The following is an 11,306-nucleotide window of genomic DNA, read 5'->3' on the forward strand; positions in this document are numbered from 1 at the left end:
TTGTCATCTGCCTGCCATTGACTTACATAGCAGAATACTGATTTTAGTCAGAATGCTTATTTTAGGTTTATATTATTATTTTCCCCTCAATCCCATTTGCGTGCCACTGCCCTATGCTTAAACAGCCAACATCAGCGAAAAAAAAAATAAAAGTTAATTTTTTTATTTTTTTTATTGTTTGCAATGCCAGTGGCCTTATCCTTGGCCATTGGCATGCTTCCTCAATGATATGCAACCTTTATTTGGAGCTGTCATAGCTCCATTTTGGATTTTGCAGAAATGTACTTGGTTACTAACCGAGTACATTTCTGCAGATAGCAGTAGTCTTGCACGGACTATTGTAGGCTTCCTGGATTGCTAAATCACCTCATTTGCATGGATTTCTCCTGCAAATGAGGTGATTTGCATACCAGGGCTTTGTCCATGCAGGATTAGTGCAGGAGCTCTCGTGCACACCCCTGCTGACTGTTTCTGGATCGCACAGTAGACATATTGCCTGCGTAAGCTTCTGCACTAATCTTGCACTCCGTTCAAGCTTTTGAGAATCTGGGGGATTATTTACTTATCTTTATTAGTTTGCACATAACAAAGAATAATTCCTCATCATATTTTCTAATATATCATATTTTCATTCACTCCATCCCTTTACTCACAACCATTTTTAATTATACATTAATTCTTGACATCTCATCTTCCTCATTATCCACATAATTCTAACTATTAATTTATGCAATCTATCTTTTTGTTTGTGTTTTTACATAATCCATATACAATCATGTTATTTTTTTTCAGAAATTCACACATTACAATGCTTTGCAACATAAATTTCTCACATTCCTTGCTTTATACATTCTAAAAAATGTTCCAGTCTGTTCTATATTACACTCCTACATGATCTGTCTTGCTTTTGTTTATATTTCATAGCTGCCTTAAACAGCATTTTTTCTAATATCAAATGCAATAAGATAACATGTATGTACATTGTTTTCTTAAGTGTGTCCTTCACAAATAACTTTTTTATCTTTTCCATCTTTATTTTTCCCATCCTTTGATATTACATCTCTCCATTACATCCTCAATCACAGTCTTCTCTATTTTCCTTACATTCATTCTACTTCAAATTCCATCTTTTAATTACATCATAATACTATTTTTCTTCATGTAATCCTTTTTTCTTTTCCTGTATATGCCATATTTTCTTATATTTTCTGACATTACTTTCCCTGTAGAATCTTTATTTTTTCATGAACTGTTTTCAAAATCCAAAATAAATGCAATTAACTCAAATGTACCACTGAATTTTTGAAACCAAGATTGTCTTCCTTTCAGTTTACAAATAAAAACTTCTGCTTTAACAGGAATTAATTAAGATCCCCAAATGCATTAAACAATAATATCTAATAAATATTTTTCTAAATGCATTGGAAAAATCTAAACTCTTCTTATATAACCAAATTTCTCTGCGATATATAAATTAAATACACTTTCTTCCTATATGATAAATCAAATGATTTGCAAATATTTATACATTTTATATTATTTAAAACATTAATCCAGGTTTCTTTATTCTTTTCATGCTTTCAAACTTTAACCTAAACACCAATCTCTGGTTTGAAAAATAAATACTGAATTTTTAGCTATATCACTAAAACCCTTACATTTCTCTTTATTAGGTCCTACTTTTAGATACAACTGATATTTCACACATAGCTTCCCTAATCCAACCCTATTTTTTGCAATAACTACTAAATCATCTGTATATGTTAGGAAAGTTGAAATTCTAATATTGCAATTTATTCATAACTATACCTAATCTTGTTTTGTAAACTTTCAACACCATTTTATAATTTAAGTTATTTAAAGTGGTCTCCATTTTTTAGCTATATTCCTTTCCTTTTGCAATACACAATCACCCCTTAATATATCTTTTTATCCATCACCCCACGTTCTAAACAATGGCTCATTACCTTAAGGAAAGTCTATTTTTTTAACATTATTTTCATTATAATATTCATATGCTATTCCACTTGGGCCTGGTATTCTCATTCTTTTTAAACTTTCTTTAATATATCATTCAATACGCATGCATACATGTATCTTTCCTTTTCACAATTTTCCTTACTGGATTTTTATCCAGTTTTCTAACATGCCTTATTTCTTCCTAACTTACTTCTCCCTATTCATACATCTTACTGGACTATTTTTCACCTTCTTTCATTATCCTTATATTGTATATATTTCCTCTCCATCATCTCTCTTTTTTTTACTTTCTATCCAACCTCCACCCTTTTTAACTTTTTTTACCAAAAAATGGGAAATTTCTTCCTGCCACCCAAAGCACATATTTTTGATTATATGATTTATCTTTAATATGTTTTGCTTATTATTTTATCCAACTTTTATTTTTATTTCTTCTTCACTTCCTTCCAATCCTTTTTCAAAATCATTTTTTATATCTTTCCTTCCCCTCCTGAAAAATGTTCTATAATCTTACATATTCCTTTTTATATTTCTCTTAATATTGCCATCACCACTGTTCTCATATAAGAATAAATCACTGTACAGAGCTCATACCATCATTTCTCCTTCTGTTTTCAAAAAAGGATTTCCTCCAACCTCATCTGAAAAAAATTTGAATTCCTTTTCCTTTTCTAATATAACTTTCTACATTTGTAATTTTAGCTTCAACAACCAATTGAACTGATATGTCTTTCAAACCTTCTGAAAAAATAATTAAATCAGTTTCTGTTCTGAATATTTGTCTTTTAGGTATATCTTTTCTTTTTACTTGATTGTAACTGTCCATTTTTAATCATTTGTCTATCGGCCAAAGTATCCTTGCTGATTTTCTCATCTACATTTTCTTGAATTACAATTAAAACACCTCAATAAATATCTATCTTTTGTAGAACATACTTTTTAACTCCTGAAAAAGTTTTTCTCTTTTACTTTTCTGAGTATACGCATATAGTTATATCAATCTCCAAATGTATTCCCTTCTGTTAGATCATATAACATACATCTACCTACTTTAGTCATTATAAAATCTGATACTTCCATGCTTTTCTTTCTAAACATAGCACCCCAAACATAAATCCTCCACAAAGCTCCACTGTATTTCACTCCATATAAATTCAGCGAGCCCCCCCTTTTTTTTTATTTAAAAAATCTACCATCCTATAAACAAATCACATTTTTGACTCTGATTCCAAGATTAATATATATATATATATTCTTCTCCTTTCAAACTGTTTACAGATAAAATTATTCAAATAATAGCTCTTTCTTTTTTTGCATTTTTTTCTAAAATATTTTTTCTTTACTCTTTCACTTACTGATCCTTCTCACCATGTTCTTCCCCCTGTACTGTATCTCCTTCTTCCCGACTCAGATGTAAAACTGATTTTGAACTTCAATATTATGTCTCTCAAATGTTTCACATTATGTTCATCTTGTATGATACTTGCACTGTTCTCACTTTAATTTTCTTCATTTTCAGTTATATTATCAACAATATGTCTTTCCTCATTCATTTGCTCACAATCATACGAATAATGCTCTGTACTTCCATATTTTCTATAAAATGTTTTACAAATGTTTGCAACATGACAAATTTCCCCTTACTGATAACATTTTTAACACATTAAATTATTTCCTACATCACAATGAAAATGTGTCTTGAGTTGACCCCAGTACCTTACCATTCCTTTTTTTACCATTAACCACTATTACACTCAGTAAATGCATTATTTCATCATTTGTATTAAAACATATCATTTCACACCCTCCCATTTCATATTCTTCTCTCACCCTTACTTAGTTAACATCTAATATATTTGACAGTTATCAAAGGAGAAAGTTTTCAGTTAATCCTTAGTCAAAGTATAAGAGTTCAATGGTTATCTTGTTCTTTTCCCCTTCAAACACCATCAAAAATTTTTAAGCTTTTTCAAATGACTCAAAAGTTCATTCACAAACTGTCTCCAAACCTATATGAATAAAAGCCCAACCATCTTCTGGCTCAATTCAATAGTTAATAACTATATTGTCCCTGAAAAAAAATCTGTTTATGGGGGTGTCTTACTTTCCACATGCACTGGCCATGCTGTCTCTTCATTATAGTACTATTTACAGTCTTGCTAATATTCAACACCTTGTAACAAGTGATGCATACATTTTTCAGTTACCCTCTGCCTCTGTCTCTTTTCTGATAAAGCCAATCCTTCATTTTCATTCATTAATTCATTTACATGCATTCATTGTGACCATACAGTTGTTTTTTACATGTATTGTTTCTTTTCTGTTTTTAATATGTACAGCTTACTCTCTGTTGTCTCTCTTTTTCCCTTCTTTGCTATTATTTCACCCATGTAGTACCTGCAAATAGCCAGCTGAGATCAGCATACAATCCCAGGAATTAAATGTAAAATAAAACACAATAAATAAAATAATAAAAACTTACCAACATGCCATCCGCAGTTGAAACAATCTCTGATCTGCTTTCTTGTTCTTCAGGAAAGCAACTCTGCATTATGTCCAACCACAAAGCTGCTGTTTCTTCTGATGGTTCCCCCTCCTAAATCATTCAGCAAAATTGCCTGTGCATCTAACCCACCATTCTAAATCTCTGTAGTAACCATGTGTGGCAATCCTTTTTCCAAACAATTTATATCCTTAAGCACATTTTCTTCTTGCACATCTTCCTCATTTCATCACCAGCACTCTCATGACTAACAACTCTCTCTCTCTCTCTTTCTCTCTCTCAATAGTGCATCATCCATTTAGTCTCTGCTCTCTCTTCCTGTCTCAGCTTAGCCTAGTGGGACTAACCATGTCAATAAAAAGATAAATAATTAACATAATAGTAATAATAATAATAATAACAATAATAATAATCCTGGCTAATCATTCCATCTGTCCATTTTCCCCCTCCACCTTTCAAGACCAGAAATAAAGAGCTAAAAACATACTTAAGGTTCTTATTTGTATTTATTGCACTCCTTGAATAATTACTCATTTACCAGTTTTTCTTTATGTCCATATGTATACATAAAGCAAATTCCCCACCACCATTTTCTCTTTTATTAGTATTCCTTCCATCCTTATCCTGCTTCTTTTCACCTCCTTAACAGACTTTTTTCCTCTCTGCCTCATATTAACACCTAGCTGTATAAGCAAATATTTTTTAGTTAAATTTAGTCAGCTCAAAGTTCACAGTGAAAAAGTAGTTTTTAAATACTGTTCTTAGAACATGGCATTATTTGCAGATGCTATCATTAAAGTAAAATTTTCTAAGCAACAACATTTTCTTTGACATATATATTAGCAACTGCAAATTTGCCATTGGTGGAAGGCTTAATCATTCTCTGACTTGTAGTGATCTTTGAGATGACAATACTGGGGTGCAGGGGGAACCCACCTCACATTGGAGGTATGAGAGGTTTTGATCTTGATTATTATCATGGACATCTTTCATGAGCAAGAATGGTAGTAGTTTAGTTAATGTCTGTGTTATGGAAAATATGGAAAAAAGAAGTTATGTACTCACCATAACATTCCATCTGTGTTGTCCATTTTCATTCTTCTTCAGCTTAGAGGTCTGGATCACATCTGTCAGATCTGACTCCACCATTGCAAAAGCTCGTAGCAAACGAAAAACTCTAGAGCTACTCTCTTACCAACAATGTGCCAACCCCAAGTACCTCAGATATTCTTTGCTAATAACAGCAGAAAGAAATATTGTAGTTACAGAGAGAGAGTAGACTATATCTGGAGCTATGTATCATAGAAGTGGCATACTTAAAAAACTCGCTCTTCCAGGAGATTTTAGGACAGAGGGTTAGTGGGAGGGGATTTGAGGAAGAATGGACAACACATATGGAAAATTTTGGTGAATACATAACTTCTTTATCTGACATTTTCAATTTTCTTTCTATCTTCAGCTTATGCGACAGATTCCCCAGCTACATAATTCCCCAACTGGACTCAAGGAAGGATATTCCTGAGCATCACTGAACCAAATGATGCTCTGTCCCTAGAGAACATATCCAATTTGTAATGAGTAACAAATGTAAGGGGAGTAGTCCTAGTTGCTGCTGCACAAATGTCATCCATGGAGGCTAAAGAGTGGAAGACTGACGACGTAGCCATGGCTCTAAAGGAATGAGTTCGTAATGGATTGAATAAGGTAATGCTGAATTTGTTTTTTGTGTGTGTGTGTGTGTGTGTGTGTGTGTGTGTGTGTGTGTGTATATATATATATATATATATATATATATATATATATATATATATATATATGTATATATATATATATATATATATATATATATATATATATATATACATATGCATATATATGTATATATATATATATATATATATATATATATACATATGCATATATATGTATATATATATATATATATATAGATATATAGATTCACTTTATAACCTCGAAATGCTGAAATATCGAATTTCAGTATCTCAAGACTATAAAACCGAATTCACACAACACAGACAAACAAAAACCGCAAAACCACATAACCGAAAACACCGCACACACTACACTTAACATACAACACAACACCCACATCACAACATAACCAAAAAAAAACACACGTGCGCCCCCCCCACACCCCCCCTACCTATATATACTAACTCCGAGATCGTACAAACACAACACAAAAAGCTCACTCACACACACACATTCTCCAATCCCTCACACACTCTCTAACTCCCACTCAAAACCCTTACAAAACACTCACTTACCTGACATAACACCAACATCCACACACGGCACCGTGCACCACCAAAACACAAACCCGGACATTACATAGCGTAACTTCATAACCGCGAATTCGACATATTTTCGAGATATATTCAAATTTGCGATTATGAACATTCGCTATTTGTAACATTCGGCTTTATAGCTTCGAGATACTGAAATTCGACATTTCAGTATTTCGATGTTATAAAGTGAACCCATATATATATATATATATATATATATATATATATATATATATATATACATATACATATATATATATATATATATATATATATATATAGAATATATATAAGAAATACAATCCATAAGCCATCTGGCTAGAGTAATTTTGGCAACATGTTTTCCTAGTTTCATGTCAGAAAAAGAGACAAATAGCTGGTCAGTCTTACTGATATTTTCTGTTCTGTGCAGGTAAAAATTTAATTGCCTGTGAACATCCAATAAACGTAACATGTATTCACCTTTGTTAGAAATTCTGAGGAAGAATACCGACAAATTAATAGACTGATTAATATTAGCCTCTGAAACGATTTTAGGGAGAAATGAAGCATTAGTTTGTAAAGTGACCCTGTCTTTGTGAAAGATCAAGTAAGGTGGTTTCATAGGCAAGGCCTGAATCTCCAAAATTCTTCTGACAGTGGAATGATTACTAGAAAAAAATGCTCAGCTTGTCTGCTATCACACTGGACTTCCCAGGAATGTGCATTGCGATGAGAAAGCGGTTGGATGAGATCATCTATTGCCATATTGTGAGTGCTTCTCGATGCAAGGGATAAGATTTGGGCCCTCCCTTTTTGTTTATGTACCAAACTACTGACATGTTGTCTGTTTGAATTGCAATTGTCCCTGATGGGAGAGCATCTTGAAAGGCCTGCAATGCTAAAAGCACTGCTCTCATCTCTAGAATATTTGATATGCAAATTGGCCTCTTCAGGGGACCAAGTGACTTGGACCGTCTTCCCTAGATAATGCCCCCCCCACCCTAACTGGGAAGTGTCCATGGTCACTATGGCCTTGGGCTGAGGGGGAGTGAATGAACGGTCTTGTAGAACCTCTTCTGATTGAATCCATCACCTGATATCTCTCTTGAAAATCTGAGTAATGCATATCAGGGTTGACACAGGATGATAAAGTATTGATCACTGCATGGCTAGCATCCATTGTAGAATCTTCATATAGAACCTGGCTAATGGCACTAGAGTTATTGCCGCTGCCATTGAGCCTATTGCCTGAAGAACCAAGTGGGCAGAAACTTTGGTTCTGCAGATTATTTTCCTGTCCTGTGTTATTAAGTTCTGAACTCATAGAGAAGGCATTGAAGTTATCATTGACTTTGGGTTGAATAGTGCTCCTATTAACTCCAACTTTCAAGTAGGTTTGAAATGAGACTGTTCATAGTTTATGGTTATCCCCATTTAAGAGCATGTCTGAAGAACATAATTTCTTTCCTGTATTACTTGATGCCTGGTTGGGGTGGTCATGAACCAGTCATCTAAATATGGAAACACCTGGAATCCTTGCAGTCTGAAGTGAGCTGCTGAAATTGCCATACATTTGGTGAACACCCTGGGGGCTGTGGTGACACCATAGGGCAGAACTCTGAACTGGTAATGACTGGCTCCCAGCCAGAAGTGTAAGTACATTCTGGACTGCCTGTTCATCTTTATGTAATAGTATGCATCCTGAAGGTCTAATGAGCACATCCAAGCATCCTTTCTCAGAAATGGGAGAATGGACTGAACCATGACCATCCAAAACTTGGTGCATCAACCTAATTTGTTCAAGTTGCTGAGATCCAAGATTGGTCTCCAGTCCCCTGTCTTCTTTGGCACTAAAAACAATCTTGAGTATGTTCCATATTCTGTCTGTCATGCTGGGACCTCTTGGATGATTCATTTTTTCTAGCAGCTTTTGTATTTGAAGTACTGCTTGTTCCTTCTGACTGGGTGGAACATTAGGGATTTTTCTTGAGATTGGAAGTGAAAGGTAAAATAGTATTATAAAACCTCTGGAAATGATCCTCTGCACCCATGTATCTGTTATCTCTAGCCAGGTTTTCTGGTGCAGGGATAAACAACCCTCAACTGCCTACAGAAAGGGACAATCAGGCCTCCTTTCAGGAGTACTAGAAGAGTCTATCAAAAAGTATCTATGAACCCTTGGTTTTGCAGGCCACCTCTGCCACAAGTGTGAAGTCGACCACTGAGTTCCCCCCTCTACCCCTGGGGGAACCTCTTCTACGTGTGTCCTGGAAAGGACCCCGGGACTTTTTGAACTACATTTTTCCAGTACCTCATTAATTCCTGGAGAAGGATCTTTGAGGTGTGGAGAAATATAAGCCCATGGCAGACAGCATCTTTCTGTCTTTTTCACACTTGGATAAAGTGTCCTTAACTTTAGGGCCAAAGGGCTTCACAAAATCACATACAAAAATACAGGTGTGTCACCTTATGGAAATGCCAGAACCTGCTGCCTTTGAGGTTGCTTTGGCCGCAAGTGAAATTAGCCTCATGGAAGAATTGGAAATTGATTGCAGTGACAGATGCCTGTACCTCATCAGAAATGGATCCTGAAAGGTTATCAGAGTTTGTTAATTAGGTCTCTCTGTAACCAGGTGAAATGTGCCAAATAGTTCAGAGACCTTAAGGCGAAGGTCACTGAAGCACAGACACACTTCCCAAACCTGGCCATTGCCTGAGACTCATTGTTCGGTGAATGGTCAGTAGAACTTTCATCTGAGAGGTTTTTTTTAGTGGGTGCCATCATGACCACGGCATCAACTGGCACCCCTTTTGTCCAAAACTGCATGTCTTCTAGTGATGTCAAAATTAAGTCCAGTCACTGGGGAATTGGCTCAATGGTGTCCAGGGCCTTCCATGCCCATTGAGAGATCAAATCTATGAGGTCATCCACTGGTGGAGTCACCCAGGAGGTAGACGGGCTGGTACTGAATGCCTCCAGGAATACAGACTCTTAAAGGTTGCTGGACTTCTAGCCACCTCTCCACTTCAGGATTTCAAGGATGTCTCCAAACTGGCCATCTTCAGGAGGTGACCGTGGGGACACTTAACCTTCATCAAAGTCTGTATCATTTGTGACTGACTCCTCGGGGGAGTCTCAGTGCTTCCTCTTGCATGATCTCTTTTTAGGGCTTCCAGCGGGATGCTCTGGGGAGGTATCATAAGAGGTGGGAACACCCTGTTGGGAAGAATGGGGTTTCAGGACCAGCTGAAGATCCGAGGGGAAGGGAACCATCTTTGTCATGGAAGCAGACAAGGTTCTCTCCATGACCTCAAAGGGAGTCCTCCCAGAGAGGAAGAGGATCCCAGATGTGTAAGGGCAATCCTTCAGAATGTAGTCCCTCCCTGCTCTGAAGAGAACTCCCCTAAGGCCAGAGTTGAAGCCAAACTAGCACATGCAGTGGCTTGGAGGTGTAGAGATGGCTCCAAAAACTTTGGATCTGACTGTGACACCCTGGACCCAACAAGGTAGCCCCAGCTCTGAGAGTTCACTGGATCTGATGGAATTGAAGATCTCGGAGTGAACTTTGGATCTGAGGATAATAAAATTCTCTGATCTGATGCAGACGGACCCAGATGACTCGGATCTGAAAACTCCAAGACTGAATAGGGAGTCAGAGGAGGAACTTGCAAAGGAGGTGTAATGGAAGGTCAGAGCTCCTGACCCAGAGGGTTAGGAGCTGACAAGATGCTTGACATGCTCTGCACCGAGAGAATCTTTATCACTAATCTCTCCACATCTTCTTCTGTAAGGCTCCTGGAAGAGCGAGTGGAAACTATTGATGGGGATTTTGGTCTCTGCAAAAAAAGGAGAGGGGACCCTAGAAGGGAGTCCACTGACAGAGAGTATCTGGTTCTCGGGAGACAGAGATTGCCAAGTGTCAAATCTGATACTTTCTGTATATGATCCGAAGTACTCTGATGTGAAGTATATTTAGGCATTTTTGGATGGTGAAGTCACATCCAAGGAGTCTTCCTTTTTCAATATAGGATCTGAGTTTGAAGTCAGATCAGATGATCTTTTTAGGGTCCAAGGAAGTTGTTGGATCTAATAAAGGCCTCTTCTTAGATTTGTCTGAATATTTGGAAGATACCAAATAAGTACTTGGAGAGTTGGTAGCTCCAGATAGTGCCTCCTTAAATGAACAGGGAAGTAATCCCTTCAGAATGAGCTTATTCTTGCATTCAACCAGAGCTCTTGGGTTGAAAGCATGACAGATAGAGCAGTTTTCTGCAGGTGGAGCAGACCTAAACAGTACACACAAAGTGTGTGGGCATCTGAAAACATAATTTTGTGCCCACAGATTTCATATTTCTTAAACCCAGCCAGGCCTTTATCTTTGTCAATTATAGCAAAAAAAAATTACATGATAAGATATACTGCACTCTACAATAAGCTAAACAAAAGTTTATTTTTATATATTAAACAGAAGGATAGAGGAGAGGAAGAAATACCAACAATGGTATTTGAAGATCTACACTAAATGTAGATT

This window comes from Protopterus annectens, chromosome 8.part0, assembly GCF_019279795.1.
Source record: "Protopterus annectens isolate FY-2018-M chromosome 8.part0, PAN1.0, whole genome shotgun sequence".
NCBI lineage: Eukaryota > Metazoa > Chordata > Ceratodontiformes > Protopteridae > Protopterus > Protopterus annectens.